At 39.9% G+C, this 25,110-nt stretch overlaps 1 long non-coding RNA gene and 1 other non-coding gene across 2 annotated transcripts; both read left to right on the forward strand.

Moving 5' to 3' along the window:
- The first annotated feature begins 9,746 nt into the window (after positions 1 to 9,746).
- LOC118483456 lies at positions 9,747 to 9,853 on the forward strand. Its single transcript, XR_004870745.1, has one exon. It is a non-coding gene; the product is annotated as a small nucleolar RNA R71 (small nucleolar RNA).
- Positions 9,854 to 20,065: 10,212 nt separating this feature from the next.
- On the forward strand, positions 20,066 to 22,463 carry LOC110883368. Its single transcript, XR_002560443.2, has 4 exons — positions 20,066 to 20,388; positions 20,728 to 20,852; positions 20,929 to 21,025; positions 22,179 to 22,463. It is a non-coding gene; the product is annotated as an uncharacterized LOC110883368 (long non-coding RNA).
- Positions 22,464 to 25,110: the final 2,647 nt, after the last annotated feature.

Raw genomic sequence — 25,110 nt, forward strand, 5'->3', positions numbered from 1 at the left:
TTCAATGTGATTGGTGGCTCAGACTCCGATGCGTAACACGCCTCGCGGAGTTCCCGCAAGTGGTATTTTAGGGGTGTTACAGTTTGGTATCAGAGCCACTGGTTATAGCGAACTAGGTTTTAAAACGTTTTATAAAACCAGACTATAACCGAATACCTTCGAAGAATCGATCATGACACTCAGCTCCAGATCGCAAGGTTCGTCTTCTGTTTAGTTTATGCATTACTTCCTTAGTAGTCACACACTCATAACTTGCATGAAACGATACACTTGATACTATGGTGACTTAATAGTGTGACACTACTCTTCGACTTATGTGAATAGTAAACCTGTGATACCATTCGTTGTGTTGTGTGAACGGGGGAAACTTCGAGCGCAAGCTAAGAGGCATTGAGATAAGCATGCAAATTGCCTTATTATTATGGGTGCACACTTAATAATAACGTGGGGTGCATGCAAGTCCCAGTGAGGCTTATCGAGCGTGAGAAGGGTTCTGCCTTATTATGTGCGAACTTGGTAGTACGTAGATATCAACATAATACTTGATTTCCATCTCATTTCGATTTCCTGAATTGGTTCATCTCTATATATAGAATCATGAGTGGACGAGGACACGGACGTGGCAACATCAACATGACTCAGGCTGAGTTGACTGACCTAATCAACACCCGTGTGGCTGAGGCTTTAGCAACCTATCAAGCTGGTATGGAATCTACCAAGTACTCTTTACTCTTATATCGCGTACACGTCTTTTCACTCCTATAATGTGTTTCTTTTCGTCATTTAGGTCAGCAAGTGCAGCCTCAACCCAACCAGCCTGCGTGTACGTTCAAAATGTTCATGGACTGTAAGCCACAGACCTTCACCGGGACTGAAGGGGCTGTGGGACTCTTGAGATGGTTCGAGAAAGCAGAGTCCGTGTTTGCTATTTGTAACTGTCCCGCTGGGGACAGGGTGAAATATGCTGCGGGTACCTTGGCGGATGGTGCCCTAACGTGGTGGAATGCCCAGGTGCAGTTGTTGGGCATCGAGGCAGCGAATGCCACAACTTGGGATGACTTTAAAGAACTGATCAGAGAGGAGTATTGTCCTCGGGATGAGGTCCAGAAGTTGGAAAACGAGTACTATGACTTGAAGATGGTTGGATCTGAAGTCGAAGCGTATGTGAAGCGATCGTATGAATTGGCCGACATGTGCCCGAACTTGTCCCGGCCTATGTCTCGGAGGATTGAGTTATTCATCAAGGGGCTGCCTCCGCGTGTGAAGAGTTTGGTCACTACAGCCCATCTCAATGATTTGACATAGATTGTTCGTTTAACCCACAAGATTGTGGATCAAGAGGTAGAGAGTAACTCGTTACCACCGCGTGTTTCAACCACTATTGCTGCTGCACCCACTGCCACTGTGTCCGCTAATGATAACAAAAGGAAGTGGAGTGACTATGATAAAGCCTCTAGCGCGAGTCAGACACAGAAAAGACCAGATAATAACAACAACCGCAGCATCAGCCAGTCGTCTTCTGTCAATCAAGGCCAAGGGGGTAGCCAAAGTCAGGGTCAGTATGCGGGGAAGAAGCCACGGTGTAACAAGTGTGGCTATCATCATTTCGGGCCGTGTGGTCGGATATGTAACAGGTGTGGTAAGGCGGGCCATGAGGCCAGGGATTGTAGGGCCCCATAGCCCAAACACCAGCAGCAACAGAACCAGCAGAACCAAAGACAGCAGGGACAACCACCCCAGCAGAATCAGGGCTTCAGGAAGGGGTGCTATCAGTGTGGTGACGAGGGTCACTTTAAGCGGGATTGCCCTCAACTAAACCAGAACGCTAACGACAACAACCGCCCGAATAATAACAATGCTGGGAACAATAACAACAACAATGGCAATAATGGGGGTAATGGTGCTCGGGGCAGAGTGTTTCAGCTTGGGGCGGGGGATGCTAGGAATGACGGCAATGTTGTCACCGGTACGTTTCCTGTAAACAATCATATTGCTTCTGTGTTATTTGATTCTGGTGCCGATTGGAGTTATGTGTCCCTAGAATTTAGTCGACGATTGGGGATAACCCCAACACCCTTAGAAGTTAAACAAATAGTAGAACTAGCAGATGGTAAAACGATAGAAGCCTCGAATGCCCTCTTCGGGTGCAAACTAGATCTCGTGGGTCAAGTGTTTGATATTGATCTCCTTCCCGTTACGCTCGGTAGTTTCGATATAGTGGTAGGCATGGATTGGCTGTCTAAGCACCAAGCGGAAATTCATGGATCTCATGAACCGCGTATGTAAGCCATATCTCGGTACGAGTTTGTTATAGTGTTTATTGACGACATCTTGGTTTATTCAAAGAACAGGGAGGATCACGAGCGTCACCTACGTCTCATCTTGGAACTTTTGAGAAGGGAACAGCTGTATGCGAAGTTTTCTAAGTGCGATTTTTTGGATTCGAGAAGTACATTTCCTTGGCCACGTTGTTAATGAAAAAGGGATACATGTGGATCCTGCAAAAGTAGATGCGGTTAAGAATTGGGCGGCGCCAAAGACTCCCTCTGAGGTGCGACAATTTCTTGGTCTCGCAGGATATTATCGGAGATTCATTAAAGATTTTTCAAAGATCGCGCAACCCCTCACCTCGCTGACACAGAAGAACACGACATACTCTTGGGGGACGAAGCAGGAAGAGGCTTTCCAAGTACTAAAACAGAAACTTTGCAGTGCACCAATTTTGTCTTTACCAGAGGGTACCGAAGATTTTGTGGTCTATTGTGATGCATCGATTCAGGGTCTCGGATGCGTGTTAATGCAATGCGAGAAGGTGTTAGCCTATGCCTCGTGACAGTTGAAGATTCACGAGAAAAACTACACGACACACGACTTGGAGTTAGGAGCGGTGGTATTTGCGTTGAAGATCTGGAGGCACTATCTGTATGGTACCAAATGCACCATCTACACCGACCATAGGAGTCTTCAGCATATCTTCGACCAAAAAGAATTGAATATGCGGCAACGACGATGGGTTGAACTATTGAACGATTATGAATGTGCCATCAAATATCATCCGGGCAAGGCGAACGTCGTAGCTGACGCCCTCAGCAGAAAGAATAGTACACCTAGGCGTGTACGAGCCTTGCAACTCACGATCCAGTCCAATCTTCCTTCCCAGATACGAGACGCTCAGTTAGAAGCGTTGAAACCAGAGAACGTTCGAGCTGAAGCTTTACGCGGCTCAAGGCAACGACTAGAACGAAAGGGAGACGGTGCTTACTACGTAACCGGACGCATTTGGGTCCCACTCTATGGCAACTTACGAGAACTTGTAATGGAGGAGGCACATAAGTCACGTTACTCCGTACATCCTGGATCAGATAAGATGTACCACGACTTGAAAACTACATACTGGTGGCCTAGCATGAAAGCTCACATAGCCACCTACGTCAGCAAATGTTTGACTTGTGCTAAAGTCAAAGCCGAACATCAAAAGCCCTCGGGTCTACTGTAGCAACCAGAGATACCCACATGGAAGTGGGAACAGATCGCCATGGATTTCGTGACAGGACTACCAAGAACTCAGGCTGGAAACGATACCATTTGGGTGATTGTTGATCGCCTCACGAAGTCAGCACATTTCTTAGCAATCAAAGAGACAGAAAAGTTTTCGCAACTAGCAGCGGTTTATCTTAAAGAAGTCGTCTCTAGACATGGGGTACCAACTTCTATCATCTCAGATCGAGATCCACGTTTCACTTCTGACCTTTGGCAATCAATGCATAAGTCGTTCGGTTCACGGCTCGACATGTGTACCGCTTATCACCCGCAGACGGATGGTCAAAGTGAGCGCACCATCCAAACACTTGAAGACATGCTGCGGGCATGTGTAATTGATTTCGGGAAAGGGTGGAGAAACACTTACCGTTGATAGAATTCTCCTACAACAACAACTACCACACTAGTATACAGGCAGCTCCGTTTGAAGCGCTGTACGAACGGAAATGCCGTTCACCTCTCTGTTGGCTTGAGGTGGGTGATAGTCAGATCACAGGCCCTGAACTAGTACTGGAGACATCAGAAAACATTGTGCAGATCCGAAACCGTATGGCCGCAGCTCGCGACCGCCAGAAAAGCTACGCTGACAAGCGTAGTAAACCGTTGGAATTCAAAGTTAATGATCGCGTCATGTTAAAGGTCTCACCCTGGAAGGGTGTGGTGCGTTTTGGGAAACGCGGTAAACTAAACCCTCGTTATGTAGGACCATTCAAAATTCTGGAACGAATTGGAAAGGTGGCCTACAGGTTGGAATTACCTGCTGAGTTGGGCAATGTCCATGATGTGTTTCACGTATCGCAGTTAAAGAAGTGTTTGGCTAACGAAACACTAGTTGTACCAATTCAAGAACTGAAGATAGACGACAAGTTGCAGGTTGTCGAAGAACTAATTGAGATTATGGATCGGGAAGTTAAAGTTCGTAAACACAGCCGTATACCCATTGTGAGAGTTCGTTGGAACTCGAGACGTGGTCCGGAGTTCAAGTGGGAACGCGAGGACCAAATGAAACTTAAGTATCCACATTTATTTCCCAAAGACAAGACCAAGCCTGGCAGTTCTAGATCTCATGTGACTAGTGAATTTCGGGACGAAATTCCCATTCAAGTTGGGGATGATGTGACACCCGCGGAAAATGCACAGTCATCCTAATTAGCATCGCATCGTGTTGCGGATGGCTTATCAAATTTCGGGACGAAATTTCTTTCAAGTTGGGGATGATGTAACAACTCGAGTTTTCGACCTTCACTTTCGCATTGAATGCACGTTGACTTGGACTGTTTAGTTGTTTGATTTGTTGACTTGTAATGTACATATTGTGATATGATGAAACGTAGTGTGTTGCATGATTATGTGTTTAATTGTATAACTGGAAATCTGTTGATAACTTAAACTTAAACTGTTAACACTTGAACAACCCGACGAAACACAAGTGTGTTTTGCCAAACACTCTTCGACGAAACAAAAGTTGATTCGCCAAGAACAACCAGACGAAACAAAAGTTTGTTTCGTCAACCTACTCGACGAAACGGATGTGTCTCGCCGAGCCCAGTTTCGCCAAGGCCCAGTTCGGTAAATTGTGTATATTAACGTAAACAGACTCCCGTTTCATATCTTTGGCAAAAAGATAGAAACCCTAAGAACTTGCTCTACTGTGCAACGGCGACAACCATCTTTCACCATCATCCTTTCCTCTCGAATCCTTACTTATTCATCTCGAACCGGTTAGTGCGTGTTTGTTTAATCGGCTTCTTGATTCGTTGATTTCTTTATACATATTGTGCATACTTGATTTCTGATCGGATGTGAATACATATGTAGGACAATGTTGATTTGTATGATTAATCGATTACGTAACGTTGTGCGAATTATGATGTTAATTTAGAATACTACCAAACGAGTCGGATTGATATGAATATGTTTTGATGGAACTGGATTTAGTGATGTTCATATCAAGTTGATGTTTGTTAATCTCGTCAGTTGAATATTGATCGAATACGTGTTACTATCATGAACCTATCTACGTTTAGATAGCTAACGAATCATGTGTTGGTTAGATGATGATTGAACGTTTCTGTTTGATGATGATATGTAACGGCTGTAGTTGTATGATTAGGGTTTCTATAAAACGTAACTGATAATTGACGTAACTGATGTTTGACGAACGTGACTGGTTTGACGAAACAGAACTTTCGGCGAAACATAATGTGTTTCGCCAAGGGTGATCGACGAAACAGAACTCTGTTTCGCCAAAGGCAGGATTGACGAAACAGGTTGTGTTTCGCCAAAGATGTGATTCGCCAAAGTGTGTTTCGCCAATTCGAATACTTGCACAGTAATCTGACTTAACTCTGTTAGGAATTAACTGGATTGATTGACCACAGTTAAGTGATACGCATGACTTATATGAACTCGAATGTGTACAATGTGCTACTTGGTGATTATCGATGCATTGTCCGTTGTGATTACACATACGTGCCAACTTCGTGAATATCAACTGATCAAATACATGTGAATACTTAGGACTTGACTGATTAAGTGTGAGCGAGTAGTTAATCTTACCGAGCAAACCCAGGTGAGTTCACTGCATTTCTCAACCATGCGTCCCGGTGGTTTGGGACAACTAGTAAACATTTGGAAGGGAATCTTGGGTAAACATTTGAATTGGGTTTTGGTTATTGAACATGGAATCAATCATTATCGGATTGCCTGCAGGGCAATGGGGTAATTAGTTGATAGCGCTATTAGGTTTGATACCTTGCACCGGGCCGTAAGGACGGGCGCGAACTAATTATCTGGGCATCATTACTAATGCTTGGTTAGGGGCATTGGGGACTGGACACACTTCCAGGTTATTAAGGGACACACTTCCCGGATACATATGGGCACACTCCCTAGGGTATCTCAACAAGTCATAAACAGCATCATATCACAACGTTGAATTGGCTTAACATACATCTGGTAACAAAATACGTTAATAAAACCTTGAACTCACCAGCGTCGTCTGACACACTTGTCTGCATGCTTGCAGGTCGTTAGAATTCGTGACGTGGACTTGCTATCTGGGTGTGCTGGAGTGGTCATGGATCGAGGCTCTTGGATTAACTTATATGTGATACATTGGTTTTGAGCATTATTATGAAACAATTGTTAAATGATTTACTACATGCTTCCGCTATACAACCTTTGGGAATTAATATTATGTTTGACATTTTCTATTGGTAATTAATAACATGTTTTATTTAAGTTTTTATCATTGGTTCAATGTGATTGGTGGCTCAGACTCCGATGCGTAACACGCCTCGCGGAGTTCCCGCAAGTGGTATTTTGGGGGTGTTACATTCATCATCAATTTATTTATAAGGAAGTCATAAGAAAAACCGAGCTTTGTTACTAAAATAAAAGGTTTAAAATGAAACAGGGTTTTGGTGGGTAAAAGGTTGTTTGTTTTGGGTTAAGAAATGAAAAGGTTTAGGCTTAAAGGGGTTAACTAGGGGGATTTTGGGTAGGTGGTAAAAAAGGAAAAATAATGGTGTAGAAATAAAAAGGGTTAGTCCTAATGCCTCCATCATTTACTTACTCGGGTTTAAGTTGGTAAGGACCGGGAATGTATCGTCGTGGCAAGTTCTAGAGTCGTAAGAACCAAGCGGCTATTCACACAAGAAACGAAAAATGAGCATTTAGTTTAAAGATATGTATTTGTATGCTCAATAAAGGCTCAAAACTCACTTTTTGTGGGAATGGGTTTTTATGTGATCAAGTATATATAATCAAATTTTAACTAGATTTGTCATGCCGTTTCATAATTTTCTTATGTTGGTTCTTTTTATCACGACGCTATCGGCTGTAAATTTGTAAAAATATAACCTTTTTAGAACTTGAAATTCCCAAGTTAAACCTAGACAAGTAAAAAAAATGAAAAATTTTTTGAAAAAATTTGGGGTGATTAGCGGTTCAAATAGAGTTTTGTGTAAGGCGTGTAATTAGGACTTGCAAGATTCAAGGTTTTAGCATCCCCCCACACTTAAATTACACATTGTCCTCAATGTGTCCCAAAAATAAGTTTTTAGGTTGATTGAATGTGTAAAAAGGTGTGAAAAAGCAAAAATTTATGTTACTGGGCGTCTGGACATGGCCCCGTGGTGTCCGGGCACGGCCCCGTGTTCAGATCGCCAGTAACAGAAATTAGTAAAAAGAAACAGAAGCCTGGGCACGGGGGCGTGTTCAGTGAGCACGCCCCGTGTCCAGTTACCTGAACTGGGCATTTTCTGCAGATGGTTGGGCACGGGGCGTGTTGGGTGAGCATGGCCCCGTGCTGAACTTGCTGTAATGAAGAAAAATTGTCGGGTGGCCCTGTTTTTGTGCATGGGGTGCTGGTTCAAGTTTCCCTTGGTATCCTTCACCATCCCGAGTGTGTTTTATTCCTGAAAATTAAAACTAAACTAGAAAACATAAAAATTAATCTAAACTAAACTAAGGATAGTTCCGCGGAATGCCTCCGTGGTGCGCCACGTTTATAAGGGTCCTTGGCTAGACCCAAAGCCTGGTCATATGTTAACCAAGTGGGATGTTTTGCATCCAATGCTACACCGTCGGAGAGCATCATCCAAACTCGAGTCTATAACCTTCATGTAGTTGACTGGGTCGTCGTCTTCTACTCTTTTTCCAACCCCAAACTTCATTTCCTCGTCCCCAATCCTCAATGTTAGTGTTCCATCATTCATGTCTACCACCGCTTGGGCCGTAGCTAGGAATAGCCTCCCTAAGATGAGTGGTACTTCGGTATCTTCCTCCATATCTAGTATGACAAAGTCGGCCGGGAAGACAAATTCGCCGACTTTGACCAATAGATTTTCAGCGACACCTTGTGGATATTTGACGGACCTATCGGCGAGTTGTATGCTTATTTTTGTAGGGCTTGTTTTCCCTAGGCCGAGTCGGTTAAACATTGATGCGGGCATGAGGTTGATGCTAGCCCCGAGATCGGCTAGTGCATTGCGAATGGGGGATTCCCCAATCGAGCAAGGAATTGTGAAGCTTCCAGGGTCAATCTTCTTTTGCGGGAGTTTGTTGAGTAGTAAGGCGGAGCATTCTTCACCTAAATTAACTAATTGCAATGATTCAATTTTCCTTTTATGAGTGAGGAAGTCCCTCATAAATTTTGAATATTTAGGCATTTGAGTTAGGACTTCGATAAATGGAATATTAACATGCAATTGTTGTAGTAAATTTTCGAACTTTGCGAATTTCTCATCGGTCTTTTGACGAATTAACCGACCGGGGTATCGAACTGGAGGAGTCTTAGTAGGCTCTTGAATTTGTGGAGAAGCCTTCTTTTGTTGGGGCATGGGTGGAGTTGTGGTTTGGCTAGATTGGCTTCTTTCAGTGGGCGGTAATGGAGCCTCCTCGGGACACACGGTACGGTTTCTCAATGTGATGAGATGTACTTGCGCCTTTGGGTTGGTTTCGGTATTACTTGGTAACGCGCCTTGTGGTCTCTCGGAGAAATTCTGAGCTATTTGATTTAATTGCTTTTCAATGTTTTGAATACTAGCTTGTTGATTTCTAAAATTCGACTCCAATTGTTGAAATCGATCCGAGTTTTTCTTTTCGGTGTCGGAGATGAGGCGAGATACAGTATCTTCAAGCCTTTCTCGTCCACGTTGTTGTTGAGAGAAATTTTGTGACTCGATTCTTGGTTGTTGAAAGTTTGTTCGTTGGTTTAGATTTTGTTGGTTACTACCATTGTCGGGTTCTCTCCAACCAAGGTTAGGGTGGTTACGCCATCCTTGGTTGTAAGTACCCGTTGGAGGACCCGACGGCCTAGGTCTATTATCAATATAGTTTACCGATTCTGTTTGATCATCTACTTCTTTCATACAACTCCAATTTTCATATGGCCCACCACACCCCTCACAAGCCATGACCGAGGCTATTTTTCCCATTTCTAGCTTTTTGATTTTTGAAGAAAGGCCTCGATTTGGGCTTGTAAAGAAGTGCTTTCATCAACCTTATGGGCGCCCGGGGCAATAGATTTATTGCCTCGGGGAGTGTGCCACTGAAAATTGGTTTGAGCAATTTCTTCAATTTGATTATATATTTCATTTGGGCGACGATTACCTAAAATTCCCCCGGAGCTAGAGTCAAGTGTTTGTCTTGTGTGTGGCAACAACCCATTGTAGAAAGTGGATACTTGTTGCCACACCGCAAGACCGTGATGAGGACACTTTCTTAGTAGCTCCTTGAACCTTTCCCAAGTTTTATATAAGGATTCCCCATCCTCTTGTGAATATGTATTAATTTCAGTCATTAATTTAGCCATTTTAGCAGGAGCCAGGAGGGAAATACTTATATAGAAACTTTTGGGCTAGTTCATCCCAGGTGTTTACCGAGCCAACTAGGAGGGTATTAAGCCAAGCCTTAGCTCGGTCTTTTAGTGAAAATGGAAACATTCGAATGCGGATGGCGTCGTTTGATACTCCATTGATCCGAAAGGTATCACATATTTCTAAGAAATTAGTAATATGTAGATGAGGATCCTCGTCCGCAAGCCCATGGAAGGTTGCGGAGTTTTGAAGCATTTGTATCAAATGTGGCCGAAGTTCGAAGTTGTTGGCTTCGACATTCGGTGCATTGATAGCGGCGCCGAGATTACCTACGGTGGGCCGTAGGTAATCCATGAGGATAGTTGGTCCGCCATTGGAAGTGGGTCCCCCGAAACTTTCTCTTGGTTTTTAGCTTTAAGTCTTCTTCTTAGAAAGCGTTCGGGTTTGTCTAGGGGTTCTTTTATGTCTCTACTAGAACTGGAGCTCATACACTACGTGAAAAATTCAAATGTGGTACTTGGGTTCCAAGTCCTGCAATAAAAACCAAGAAGAACGTTGGTCAGAAGCTTCACCACGGCCCCGTGTTCAGATGAACACGGCCCGTGGTTGGAGATACAGTGATTGTTTTCCGTATCCCTGTTACTGGGGAGTTCGACACGGGCCTGTGTTGCACCGACACGGCCCCATGCTCAACTCTCTGTAACTCGGAAAATAAAAACTGCCAGTAATAATGCTGGGCACGGCCCGTGTCCGACTAGGCACGGCCTGTGCTGAGCTCTGCGGAAACTGAAAAATCTAAGAAAATCTAAAAAAATAGAAAAATTTAAAAAAACGATTAGGCCGTTGATTCCTAACTTTCTAAAATCCTTGTGTCCCCGACAACGGCGCCAAAAACTTGATGCGTGTGAAGTGTCGTATAGTTTTTAATGTATATTTTAAGCCCTTTAACACTTTTTAGCCAAGTTTTAAATTTATAAAACACGATATTTACTAACACTAAACACACATATGAGCAAGTGCACCCATCCTGAGCGTAGTATAGTGTTGGTAAGATACCGAGGTCGTCCAAGGACACAAGTGCTTTTAATACCGGTTTATCCTCAACGTCTAATCAAATCAAAAGTTTAGAGAAATGTTTTTAAACTAGAAAAATAAAACTAACTAAAATGCTGAAAAATAAAATAAAAATAAAAACAGATAGACAAGATGAATCACTTGGATCCGACTCGTGTTTAGTGTAACATTTGATTATTTCCGCACTTTTGCACTTTTTAAGAGATTATCTTAGTTATTGTAGTAGGCCCCTCTTTTGAAGGTGACGTTACCCTCAACCCAGTAGTTTGAGTCAGCAAGGATACAATCCTAAAGGGTTGGATTATTAAAAGATAATTAATTAAGTTATTAATGCGTAATGTGGTAGGCTGTTAGGATCCGAGGCTGACATGATTTTGTTTGTATAAAATGAACATTCAGTGAATATAAAACTATGTAAAGTGCAGCGGAATTGTATACAAACTTTGTAAACACAAACATAGAAGAGAATAGTATGTTTAACCACTTGTTTCACCTTGAGTCGAATGATTACAATGAAAAGCAAAAGGTTAAAAATGCAAGTTTACAGACTAAACTCCCCCTCAGCCTGATACTCCAGAGTTAGTTGCACAAGATGAAAGGATTGAATTGAGGAGAAGAAATCACTCAAAAAGAATCAAATATAACAGTACAGAGTACTGTTATATTTATAGGCAAACCAAACTACTGATGTACCTCAGCTGACGTCACCATGATAGTGACATCTAACAGCTTAACAACCTATAAACACTGATCTATACAAAACTACTGATGTCTAACAACTGATTGATAATACAATACAAAACAAGTCTAACACTGTTCACGTTCCACTGTTGTAGCCTAAGCACTGATTACTTGAACATCAGTGCTTTCTTCAAAAGGTGATCAATTCTTTGAATGAGCAGTGCTTGGATCTTCAGCAGTACTTAAGAGACAGCAGTAGATAGAGCTCAGCGTTTGCCTTTCAGCAGTCTTTAGTTGTTCCATCAGTGTTTGGTTCATCAGTTGTTCTTCTGAGCAGTGTTTAGAGTGTATCAGCAGATAGATAACCACTGTCAAGGGGAGAGATTAGTATAAACATCTGCTTATTGTGAATCTACTGTTGTGACCAGGTTTTGGCTTTACATTATCTGTTCCTCTGGTAGGGTTCAATCCCAACAATCTCCCCCTGGAACAGATAATGCCAAAACCTGTCATTATTTTGGATTTTTATTCCTCATCAAGAGTTCCTTAGCTTGTTTCTTAAATTCAGCTTCAAATTCCTTGGAACTCTGGTCATCCTCATCCCTACACAATGTAAGTTCAAGGAGATCCTGCAGATCTTCAACACCAAGGCCAAGTGCTTCTTTCCTTGATATGTACTTCATTTCGCCACTGGATCTGACCAAGGTCAATACGTGGGTCTTTTGATTAGACATCCACTTTAGTATTTTAAATCCTAGTGGGTTTCTTGGGAGAGATTTATTCTTTGATGAGTTGGGGGATGATGGCCTTGTAAACACTTGCAAGCTCTCAGACATTCTTTTGAAGGCTTCTTCAATAACTTTGTTTGCTGCAGCTATGTCTTCTGCAGTTTCTTGTTCAATAAGCTCTTGCCTTTCAATTTCTGACATGTCTATTGCAGTGTTTGGTGATGCAGGCTTGTTTAACACCTTCTCAAAAAGGTTCTGAAGCTTTGTTGAGTTATCTTCTTTCAGACCCATTTTCATGATGGCGTCCTTGAAGTACTCTGCTTCTTTTTCTTTGACCTCTTCCTCAGTCAGCTGTTTACCTTCTTTTTGGTCTGACACAAGAGTAGGATTGTATGCTGACTTGAACATTGTTATGAGGTTTTCAATCTGCTGTTCAAGTTTCATCATATGTTCTCGTTTCTTTGAAGCACTTGAAGCAGTTATCTTTCTTTTCTTTAGCCTTTTATAGGCTTCATCAGTCTGCTGCCTGGACCATTTTGATATGGCTTCAGCAGTATCCATTTTTGCATCCACCAGCTCCTTTTTCTTTCCTTTGTACTCAGCAGTGAGGTCAGCAATGAGCTTTTTGTATTTGTTCCAGTTTGGAGCATTTTTATTCTTTGTAGGATCATCTTTGATTCTGTCGATCCTCTCAGCTTCATGCTTTAATGCAACTAATAGCCATTCTTCAAACTGTTGTTCTTCAGCAGGATAGAATTTCTCTTTCATGATGTAGGCTAGATACTGTTTCCTTAACTTTTTCTTTCGATCAGCCTTTTCTTTGATTAGCTCTTGTGCAAATTCTTCTATCTGCTTTACTTTTGTGAAGTAGAACTACAGTCTTTTAGCAATGCCTTCGTCGCTTAGACCTTCTCTTTCACTATCAACCTTAGCTTTTACTTTAGCTTGCCTTGCCTTGATCTTGAGGTAATCATCCATATCCTCTGGTGGCATGTAGCCTATGAGTGAGGAGAATCTTCTTTTTGAAGGATCTTCTTTTGTATAGAATTGCCTCATCTCATTTTTGAGAGCTTCAAGTTCCAGTGGATATTTTTCAGCATTAGGATCATGTATTTCCTCATTGGCAGGGATTGGCTTTCTTTTTCTACTGAAGAGCTTTGGTTGTGATATAGGAAAGGTGATAGCAGTGGTGGATGATTGACTAACAGCTGCTGAAACAACTGGTGTCTCAACTGCTGTTGTCATTATAACTACTGATGTATCAGCAGATGTCTTCTGCTTTTGGGTAGGGGTTATGATGGCAGTTGTTTGAGTGGTGATCAATGATTGACTAACAGTAGTTGAAACAACTGGTGTTTCAACCACTGTTGCCATTACAACAGATGTTGTAACATCTGTTGTCTTCTGCTTTTTGGCAGGGGGTGATGTAGGTTTGGCTGTTTGTGATGGTAATGGTGGTTTTTGTGCTGTAGACACAGATGGTGGTGGAACAGTGGTTGTGATGGTATGTGATAGAGTGGTGTGTGTTGGAGGTGTGTGTGTTGATGGCGTGGCAGCTGTTTGGCTACTGACAGCGGTTTTTGTAACTACTGATGTATCAGCTGTTTGATTTGAAGTTTTTGTATCAGCTGTTTTTGTAACTACTGATGTATCTTCTGGTTCAATATACAGCCCATCTTCTATTCCTTTCTTTCTTAACTTGATTTTCTCCCCCTTTTTGGCATTATCTGCAAGGGGTGTATCCATGAAGAGGATGGAAGATGGAACTTTTTTCACTATGGGCAGTCTTTTGTATGCTAGCTTTTATAGCCTTGATATCTGCTTGAGTGTCTTTAAACCTTGATTCCACCATGTTGGTCAGCATTTGTAGTTGAATAGCATGCTTTTGATCAGCCATATGTTGCTGTTTTTCAAGCATGGGTTGAAAAATATTCCAAAGCTCATTTGCAGCAAATGCATGTTGTGCAGGTGCTTGAGCAGGAACAGCAGTAGCTTGTGCTTTCTGAGCTTTTAAAATCTCTTGCACCATATCTTTAATTTCAGCAACTGAATCTTCAAGTTTTTCAACTCTTTTCATCAATTCCTGATATTTTGAATCATCACCTACATTAGTAGGATCATCTGAATCCCCACCAATGGTGGTTGTACCAATGTGTGACTTAGGAACTGAGTCCCAAAAATCATCCATTGATGCCCCTTGTTCTTGGTACTGGGGACTTCTTTCTTCAGCACTCGATAAACCTTTGATGGTACCGGTGGTTAAAATCAACTCACTGGTGGTTACCGATGTTGCCATGGAAGAAATTGCCTTCAAGGGAGTCTTATTTATGTAACAACTGTCCAACTGAAGATCTGTTGATCCATCAGTTGTAGTTGCTGCTCCACTTGAACTACCTCCGAGAGTTACTTGTAACTCAGGGGATGTAACCTCCTCAGTTGTTGCTGGGATAATAGAGGTATAAGCATCAGACCCAGTCACTTGTGGAGGTATACTCTCAGTAATGGGTGATAGAGAGGAACTGGTTTGTGTCTGTGCAATATCAACTGCATGCAACAGGGGTATTATTGATTGTGGCATTATGACTGGTGAGGGTATGGGTGTTGAAAGAGACATGTCCTTGGGATCAGGACCGTGGAAGATAGATCCGAGTGGATCCAGAGCTTCATAATTTGGTGTTCCTGTGGTTACAACCTGATCCTTTTGTGAGGATGCAGGAGGAGTTTGAGGCTGGGGTTGAGATCTTTCTTCCAACTGCTGTGAGGAAGTAGCAGCAGTGGTTATTGGTGACTTTTGTGCTGTCACTGGCATTGTCTCTGGGATCTCATCTTCCAGAGATGCCTTTGATTTGGGTTTGGTGGGTTTTCTGGACGTTTTTCTTTTGGTCTTTTTGGTAATGTCAGGTGTGGGTTTCAGAGCAGTGGTTGTGCTGCTCTGATCACCTGGAGCAGTGGGCTCAGCAGAAGTTGCCTGAGGATCAGTGGCAGTTTCTAAAGTCTGCTCAGGCACCTTTGCTTTTAATTTTATTGGTGCCATCATTCTTGAAAATGTTTCAGTTGTTAAACTTTTTATTTGAAAATGGACACCTTGTTTGGGCAAATTTTCATCCTCTTTTTCAAATTTTTGTTTAAAGTAATAGCTTAGAAATCTTGGAAAAAGAAGAAATGATTTGCTGTCAATATTCTTTACCATGTCATTGAAGATCTCCTGGGAGTAGTTGTAATCTTTATTGTTTAAAATAGCATATCCCAGGCACTGAATCTTCAATGGTATTTCATTAAACGCTGTTGTTTTATTAGAAACACAACTTAAAAGTGTGTGGAATAAAAATCTGGGTGCAGATGGAAAATAACCTTTTTGTAAGGTATCTACCTTTGATTGTTCTGCATACCCTCTTTTCAGAAAATCAGCTTTTAACTCGGTTTTATCAAAAGAAGCTTTACCTTTCAGATCATCGAGTTTGAAGACCTCTGAGATTGATTTTGGGGTGATTTGAAATGCTTTACCCCGTATCGAGGAGTTAATGGCTACTACTTTTCCGTCTTGTTTTTCAAGATTTGCATTTTTCCAAAACTCTCTCTGGGTTTGCAAGTAAATGGGAGCATCTACTGTCACCAAAGTTTTGTACTTTGATGCAGATAGTATATCAATGATGGAATCGAAGGTGTGGTTATCTGTAGGTTTTGTGAGGAGACCCACGTAGTTATGAGGTGATTTGTATGGGATTTCAATGGTTTCTTCGGTCGTTTGATCGACCTCTTTTGAAGATGATGGTGATTTTGGTTTAGATTTTGATTTTGATTTTGACTTCGTCATTTTGATGAAGAAGAATCGGAGAATGTTTTGAGAAGAAGGGTTGGAAACTACTTTGAGAAGAGAACTTTGGAATTCAATTCGACAGTGTAAAGCCCTGTTTGGGGGTTTAGAGCAGGGTTTTATTTAGGGGAAAAAGTGATCGCTGATGTGGCAGCGGTTATTTTGATCTGAAGGCTAAAAACTGACCACGTGTCAAACACTGATGAAATGGATGAAAGGTGGAGAACAGTTGTTTTAAGAGTCACTGATGAATCAAGCATCAGTGGTTACAACGGTAATAATGTGAAAACAGTGGAAGATTTTTATTATCAGTGGATAGTATATCAGTGGATAAGACACTGATTTTAAGTATCAGTGCTTGTCTTAGCAAAATGAGGAATCAGTGGTTGACTTTCAACAGTGGATAGTATTTAGTGATCAGATGTTTGAACAAAACAGTGATTAGAGTAAATGATACAGATTTGAAGAACAAATATTTCAGCAACTGTTTTGAGAATTTTCATTCAAGGTTTTGCCACATGTCAATTTTGAAGAACAGTGGTTAAGTACCCCAGATGATGAAAACTTTTTACTAAGGCATCTCATTATCGTTTAATATTCAAATTAAAACATAAAATACCCCAGTAGTTTAAGCACTGTTTAGCAATCAACCTTTGATGTTTATAACAACTTTGAAAATGACATGACCTTGACATATGTACCTTTTCCTCTTGACCCATTTATGAGGACAATAATACCAACAAAAATAAGGTATTATATCCTAACAGGTAACAGAAACAATTGCCAACAAAAACAAGCAAGAGTTCAAAATACATTATTCAAAAAAAAAAAATTGAACATTATATCCTGGTTATTTGAGAAAATCCTTCGAGAAAAAAAAATTAAAGGACTTTCTGACAACGGCATCAAAGAAGATCTGGTAAATTCTTAATACGATACGTAATCATATCATTTTTAAGTTTAACAAAATGGTCAGTTGATTGCAAACATAAGGACACATGGATGGAAAATTTGTCTAGTCCTTTTTGGAGTACATTCACCGGAATCAAAACCTTTTCCTGAGCAAATGGGTGCACACAGTTGCTTACTGATTATTATTACTCTAAACTATGACTCATAAGTGTTTTATGTTTATACTCTTTTCTTTTGACTTGAAGAGTTTTGAGATAAACACACTTCTGAGTTTTTATGAATTTTCTTCTTCCCTTTTTACCCTTCCCAATCATAAGTATTGAAATACTTACTGAGGGGTTTTTATTGAAGGAATACTTGTTCCAGAATCATTTTGCAGTAATGTTTTGAGAGATTTGGTCATTTCTGCACGTGCCTATGCCAACCTTCTCATTACCTATGATCTGGACATTTTTGACTCCTTGTTTTCTTAATGTATTTTAACATAGTTGATTTTGTCCTTTTGAGGAACTCAACCTGTTTTCAACACATAAGATCTGAATGACTAAAGTTTTAATTTCCCTCTTTTGTGTTATCAAAAACACTAATGTTTTAAGAACATAGGTTTTTGTTAATCTGAGGTTCATACTTTAGCATTTAGTGAAAACATCACAAATATCAAAACAACAATTGAAATCAATTTTGAACAACAATCCCATAGTTTATCAGATATTTTACAGATCTGAAAACTATGAGTGACTTGTGCATGATATCACTTGTTGCGTGAAATTTGTGTCATATGACATCTTGGTTGATTTACAGAGTTTCTGAATAACCATTTTGATCATGATTCACTCGTTACTCTGTTTTTCAACTGAATACAACCATCCTTAATATCAATGAATTTTGAGCCGAACTGTTTTGTCAAATTGATTGTTAGATCGAATTTGACTGTCCAATCTCTGATACCAATTGTTAGGATCCGAGGCTGACATGATTACATTTGTTTGTATAAAATGAACATTCAGTGAATATAAAACTATGTAAAGTGCAGCAGAATTGTATACAAACTTTGTAAACACAAACATAGAAGAGAATAGTATGTTTAACCACTTGTTTCACCTTGAGTCGAATGATTACAATGAAAAGCAAAAGGTAAAAAATGCAAGTTTACAGACTAAACTCCCCCTCAGCCTGATACTCCAGAGTTGGTTGCACAAGATGAAAGGATTGAATTGAGGAGAAGAACTCACTCAAAACGAATCAAATATAACAGTACAGAGTACTGTTATATTTATAGGCAAACCAAACTACTGATGTACCTCAGCTGACGTCACCATGATAGTGACATCTAACAGCTTAACAACCTATAAACACTGATCTATACAAAACTATTGATGTCTAACAACTGATTGATAATACAATACAAAACAAGTCTAACACTGTTCACGTTCCACTGTTGTAGCCTAAGCACTGATTACTTGAACATCAGTGCTTTCTTCAAAAGGTGATCAGTTCTTTGAATGAGCAGTACTTGGATCTTCAGCAGTACTTAAGAGACAGCAATAGATAGAGCTCAGCGTTTGCCTTTCAGCAGTCTTTAGTTGTTCCATCAGTGTTTGGTTCATCAGTTATTCTTCTGAGCAGTGTTTAGAGTGTATCAGCAGATAGATAACCACTGTCAAGGGGAGAGATTAGTATAAACATCTGCTTATTGTGAATCCACTGTTGTGACCAGGTTTTGGCTTTACATTATCTGTTCCTCTGGTAGGGTTCAACCCCAACATAGACCCCTCTTTTGAAGGTGACGTTACCCTTGGCTAAGTAGTCTGAGTCAGCAGGGATACAGTCCTAAGTAGTCGGGTTAAAGTTTTAATAGTAGCTTACATATGAGGGGATCAAAGAGTTTGGACCCCCGCCATCAAATACCGGTGGGTATTGAAGGAGGTCCTACTAAATTTGACCCAGGTCCCTCAGGATCTATACACTGAACAAGGCAAGACTCTTACCAAACCATTCCCTTAACCCCCGACCAGGTAGCCAACATATCTCCATATAGACCGTGGAGATATGAATGGTGAAAATCTTTTATTTTATTTAGACAGTAAAATAATGCCAAGACACCACAGACAGATGATAAGGAAGAATCACCTTCAACATAAGAAACGAGTTATTAAAGTTATTAATACATAACCAAATAAAAAGTGCGAAAAGATTAAAAATAAAAAGTATTACACTAGACACTTGTCTTCACCAAGTGATGTAAGAGACTTAGGCAAACATGGCCTTTGATTGTCAAGAACTCTTACGATCAATCTTGGATCCCGAGACTACTCACACACTCTACGATGGATGATGGATGATGGTGGTGGATGATGGTTTTGTGATGGTGGTGGTGAGTGGGTGAAGTGTGAGAGAGGTGGTGTGCCAAGGGATGGTTTGCAAATGAGCCAAGCACCCCTATTTATAGCCTGCACAGAAGCACGGACACAGCCCCGTGTCCACCCATCTTCTCTTTCTTCATTAATTGCAGTTTGTCTGCATTAGTTGACCACGCCCCTGTGTCCGCTGGGCACAACCCCGTGTGCAGAAGCGTATCTGTACTATCAAGATTTCCTCAGATTCTGCGAATCTTAGAGTTGACCACGGCCCTGTGTCCGCTGGGCACGCGCCCGTGGTGGGTGATAGAAGCTTCTACAGCTTTGTCTTTTCTGCAGACACTTGGGCACGCCCCCGTGCTCACTGAGCACGGGGCGTGTTCAGCCTTCTGTTCTCTTGTTTTTGCTTGGGAAGATGCTGTCGGGGGGTCGGGCATGCCACGTTTGTTCCTTTTCTTGTATTTATGTTAGATTTAGCTGTCTTTTTGCTTCTTTTGTTCATTTGAGCTCATTTAATCCTGAAAATACAAAAGGAAGACAAAAAACACACTTTTTCCAACATTAGTACTAAAAAGGGTTAGTTTTATGCCACATTTGATGTAATTTATATGTTGCATTTTGTACACATCAAGAATCGTGATGGAGTGGTAGCTGACCATCGCCACCGTTGGCGGCTCCACTTGATTCCGGTGCGTCACCGACCCAAACCGACGGAACAATGGCTGATTGTTTAAGAGAGAGGTTGTGTAGACAATGGCCTTGGCGACGGTTAGCATTCCAACCAAATCAGACCAGATTCCAGTAAGATCCGAACCCATTTGCATGTTTCATTCTTTGTTATATCGGTTCAAAATGAGTCTTGTAAGGAGAATCAGTTGAAGATTCGGTGAGCAGATTATAGTTTGTACGAGAGTTTTTCAAGTGAATCGGTAACTCTCCATGCCGACTCTACATATAAGGTAAGCCACGAACTACTTCCGTCCACATATGTGAATTTCGGTTATATAATCAGGTCTAAATGTATAGAAACAATGACGGGGAGTAGGGCACAGTTGGAATTGGGGGCTGGTTAGGTGAATCTTATTTGTGGGTTTGGTGTGTTTTAAGGATTTGTATTTTGTTAATCGCAAATGCATCTTCATTGTTGCAAGAATCGATCACTAATATGCTGATTTTTGGGCAATTGCAGTTTTACTTTTGTTGGGTTGCTTTATTCGCTCAGTTTTAACTTGAATGTTAAGTTAAAAAACCTAGATGTAATCTTTCTAAAGAGCTAATTTGCATTTTTTACCTTTCAGGTTACTGAAGATAGATCCAATCTTCTATGTCTTTGCTTAAGATAGTTTTCGTATCTGGTGAAACTGGTTGTGGAAAGACAACTCATGTTTCGATCCTTATCTCTACAAATAGATTACCAAGCTCTGTAAGTATCAATAAGTATGTGACATATTGTTTAAATTTGTTATTTTTTATATTGTGAAACTTTTTTATGATCGTAGTGGTCAAAACTTTATCTCGTCTTTTATTCATGAATCTGCATCACGATCACCTCACGAACTCTCCTACCATCGATGCTCTTATTTCTCACCAACACAGGTATGTTTTCCATTCTAATTGCTACTTTACTTGCAATTGATATATTAGAAGTTTATTTATTTGGAACTTCGTCTGATGAATAACTTCGATATCATTGATTTTTCAAGAGAACAACTTTCACCATTGGGTAGGCTAACTTGCTTAGCAAATTAAGTCAATTTGTGATTTTTAATACCCAGTACTCCAGCAACCATCATACTATCATAGGGATGAGCTTGGTACCAACCGGTACCGAACAGGTACCGGTATCGAAAGTACGGTACCGAACCCAAAAGTGGATACCGGTACCGGTACAGTACCGGTATTTGAGGGTAACAACCGGTACCGAACCTGTACCGTACCGGAACGGTACCGAAAATGTCAAAAGTCAGTATCGAATCGGTACCGAAAATGTATCCGGTTCGGTAAATTCGGTACCGGTACCCGGTACCATTTGCTCATCCCTATTATCATAGTTAATTTTCTTTCTCAATAGAACTAAGCATAATGACTTTGACTATGAAAAGGCTAAACTATAAGACTAGTGGGTATGGAGAGCCTCATCCCCAAGGGGATGGGCCGTCACGTCACCGCCATGTAGGAAGGGCTTGAAGGGGATGAACCTAGGGGGTGGGGGATGAACCCCTTTATATATATATATATATATATATATATATATATATATATATGTATATATATATATGTATATATATATATATGTATGTATAGCTGTGTGTGTGAGGAGAAAGGCCCGTCGTGAACGGCTGGTGGGAGCCGAAGTTGCCAAGCCGGAGGAGTGGGGGGCGGTGTGGGGGACCGGCGTCGGGCCAAGCCGGGCCTCAGCCGACCCCCATACCCTCTAGTCTAACTGTAGTTGATCAAAGGAATGGCTATGACTTATTTCTCAATAGAACTGAGCATAATAACTTTGACTATGAAAAAGTCAAGTTATAACAGTTATTGATCAAAGGTATGGCTATGACGCTGGTCCGAATCTCAAACAATTGTTAAACAAACCCTTACATGATCGTTTAACCATTTTCGAGGATTCGTGTGTTTGGCTCAATCTTTTTGGAAACTTCTAGAGTGACGTTCGAAGGGATTTTTAAAAAATATTTGAGTGTTGATGATGTGATGGGGACTGAGTTGCATAGTTTTGTTGTGTCAAGTGCAGGTGTGCTTTAGAAGCATAAAGCTATAAAAAGAATGGTTTGGAATACATAGCTCATGCGCCAGAGTAAAAGAACAAGGAACAAGGCGGATGTTCTATTATTCTTTTGGTATTCCTTTTAGATTAGACCAATAATTGTAACCTGTTGTGGAGATGTTTTGGATGGTACTATATGGTATTGGTAATTGAAACAAATTGTTCAATTTTTCTATCGATTTGATATTGGTTTTACAGACCTCAACATCTCTTCTATTTTGTTATATTAATTTTTCCGATGTCTTCAATTTATTTGACTATTTGAGTATGTTTGGTTAAATACTAATGGTTGTTTCGTCTTGGTTTAACCCGGGCACATCGCTCGAGTTGGAAAGCGTAACGCAAAGTATCCCAGCGCATTGAGGTGGAAAGTGTAGCTTGGGAAATCCAGGCACAAAGCGCTTCGAGTATAGTTTCGAGTATTTGAATTAACGAAAAAAGTAGCAACTGTAGCTAGCTTAAGAGTAATATCACAAATAAACACGAGTGAACCAGGCACAACGCGCCGTTTAAATAAACCTAGTTTATTTAATGATGGACTTGCACCAGATATATCGACTTTATATTGCTAATGATAAGCTAGACATTTTTATTGGTTAATATCGGTTTTGAGTTTTCTTTTAATGAAAGTTTATTATAAGAAAATTAAATAGATCTCTACATTAATTAAATCAAATGATATATTAAATAGAAACGGTAATCACAAATTATAAAGTAAAAATAAAAATAAAACAATACCGAAACTTAAGAATTTAAAAAAAAAATTAATACTTAATCAAAGAAACTAATAGATAAATAAATAAATAAAATACTTATTTGAGAATTTTATATAATTTTTAAGATGATCAGCTGATGATGTCGAGTGTTTCAACTTTCAGCAAGTAGTCTTCAAAACCCAAAAAAAAAACATTTCAAAAAATATTAGATGTTTTATTAGATTTTCCATAGGGCCATGAATCGAATTTTCAAAATCCTAATGTAATTAAATAATAGAGTCAAATGTAATTTTAGTCCATGTGGTTTAGCCGTTTTACCAATTTAGTCTAAAGATTTGAAACGTTGTTATTTTAGTCCAAATAGTTTCTAACGTTGCCATTTTAGTCTACTGGATTAATTTCATTACATTTTCTGTTAACGAGAAGGGCAATTCAGTCATTTTATATGGTCGAATTGTCCTTCTAGTTAACAGAATTATCTATAAAATGACCGAATTGCTCTTCACGTTAACAGAAAAAATTGATGAAGTTAACCCAGTGGACTAAAATGACAAAGTTTGAAACTATTTAGACTAAAATGGCAAGGTTTCAAACCTTTGGATTAAACTGACAAAATAACCCAAACTATAGAGACTAAAATGGCATTTAACTCTAAATAATATGTCGTTACTTTTGCTTCTGTGTTCATCTTCCAAACCTAACAAGTAACAACTACAAAGTCTAACCACAACCCACCAGGAAAAGAATATAACGGTTACATTACCTTCTCCTCTTCTATTTTTTTTTGCTTTTAAGTAGGGTGATTATTGAAGGGTTAAAGTATCACTAAACATCACCGTCAGATCTCGGTTTAATATAAATTTTATCTGTTAGAGCAGGCCTATCCTTGAAAATGTTAAAAAGTTTTGGGCCCTCGGCAAGATTAACGGTCTACCTGTCCTATAATATAAACTCACCAGTCATAACTATAAAAAAGTAAAAACTCATAATAAGACGATAATTGGTATATTTAATTAAGAAGATAATAGTGATTTTAAATTTTGGGTGGCGGCGTAACTTGTTGCCCGACTACCTGCCATTGCTTTGTAATTGCCCTTTGTAAGCCTTTAGTTGAGAACTTACAGAATACGAAAAAATAGGAACTCACGAAGATAATTGCTAGTGATATAAGTGTAAGATAAATTGACAGAATACGAAAAATAGGAACTCACGAAGATAATTGCTAGTGATATAAGTCTAAGATAAATTGAGATGTATAAAAACTGATCTTAATTTTCAATTTGGGTGAACTCCTATGGCTTTCCTCACCGTCATCGACTGACACAGTGGACTTGAATTTCTGTTCTTCTTGATGGAATAAACGTGGTATATGGAGAATTCATCTAGTTTTAATTAAATATAAGTTTCTACACATCAAGTCCTTCAATTCTAACTACATTGGAATTATTCACCCAAACATATTATTTACCTATTTGACCCCATAGGTTAATATTTTAATATATTCATTTTATTTAATATCTAACAAGAATGCAAATTTATGTCACAAAAGTTTTTTTATCATCAAATTTAGGGATTCCAATTTTATGCACCAAAATTTGAGTTGTTACAAATTACCATTTGAAAATCATTGGTAAAGTTCATTTTAGATACAAACCATTTGATTGAATAAGTTAGAGCAACATACGCCTACATCAAGCACTAAACGCCTCAAAACTTGCACTTTTAGGCTTATGGCAAATTGGCAATGCACTTTAAAACGTCAACTTGTAGTTGGTGTATGGCTACGCCTAGTCACCCACTGCGTATGCCTACAACAGTTAAAGCAAAATCCTACACGCTTGTCCTTTCCAACTAGCCAATTTTATGCATATAAAATGTTATTTATACATGCTGAATGTCATGCAACATGAATCATATGTTTACCTTAAACATTCGAAAATAAAATCCATTGTGTTTGTAAAGGATGTAAACCTTTCAAACAATTATGCTAATGCTTAAAAACCATACATTTGTAGAAAAATGTTATGATCATTAAAAAATTTTGATAGTTCCTCTTCATGTAAGTATGGTTTATGTGAGATTTGTAATCTCAATATGAGATTCATTGTGTTTATGTTTCAAGTGAGATTCATTGACCTCAAACCTACAAGTTGAATTCACAATCCTTTGTGTGAGATTTGTAA

This window comes from Helianthus annuus, chromosome 10 (genome assembly GCF_002127325.2).
Source record: "Helianthus annuus cultivar XRQ/B chromosome 10, HanXRQr2.0-SUNRISE, whole genome shotgun sequence".
Classification (NCBI taxonomy): Eukaryota; Viridiplantae; Streptophyta; class Magnoliopsida; order Asterales; family Asteraceae; genus Helianthus; species Helianthus annuus.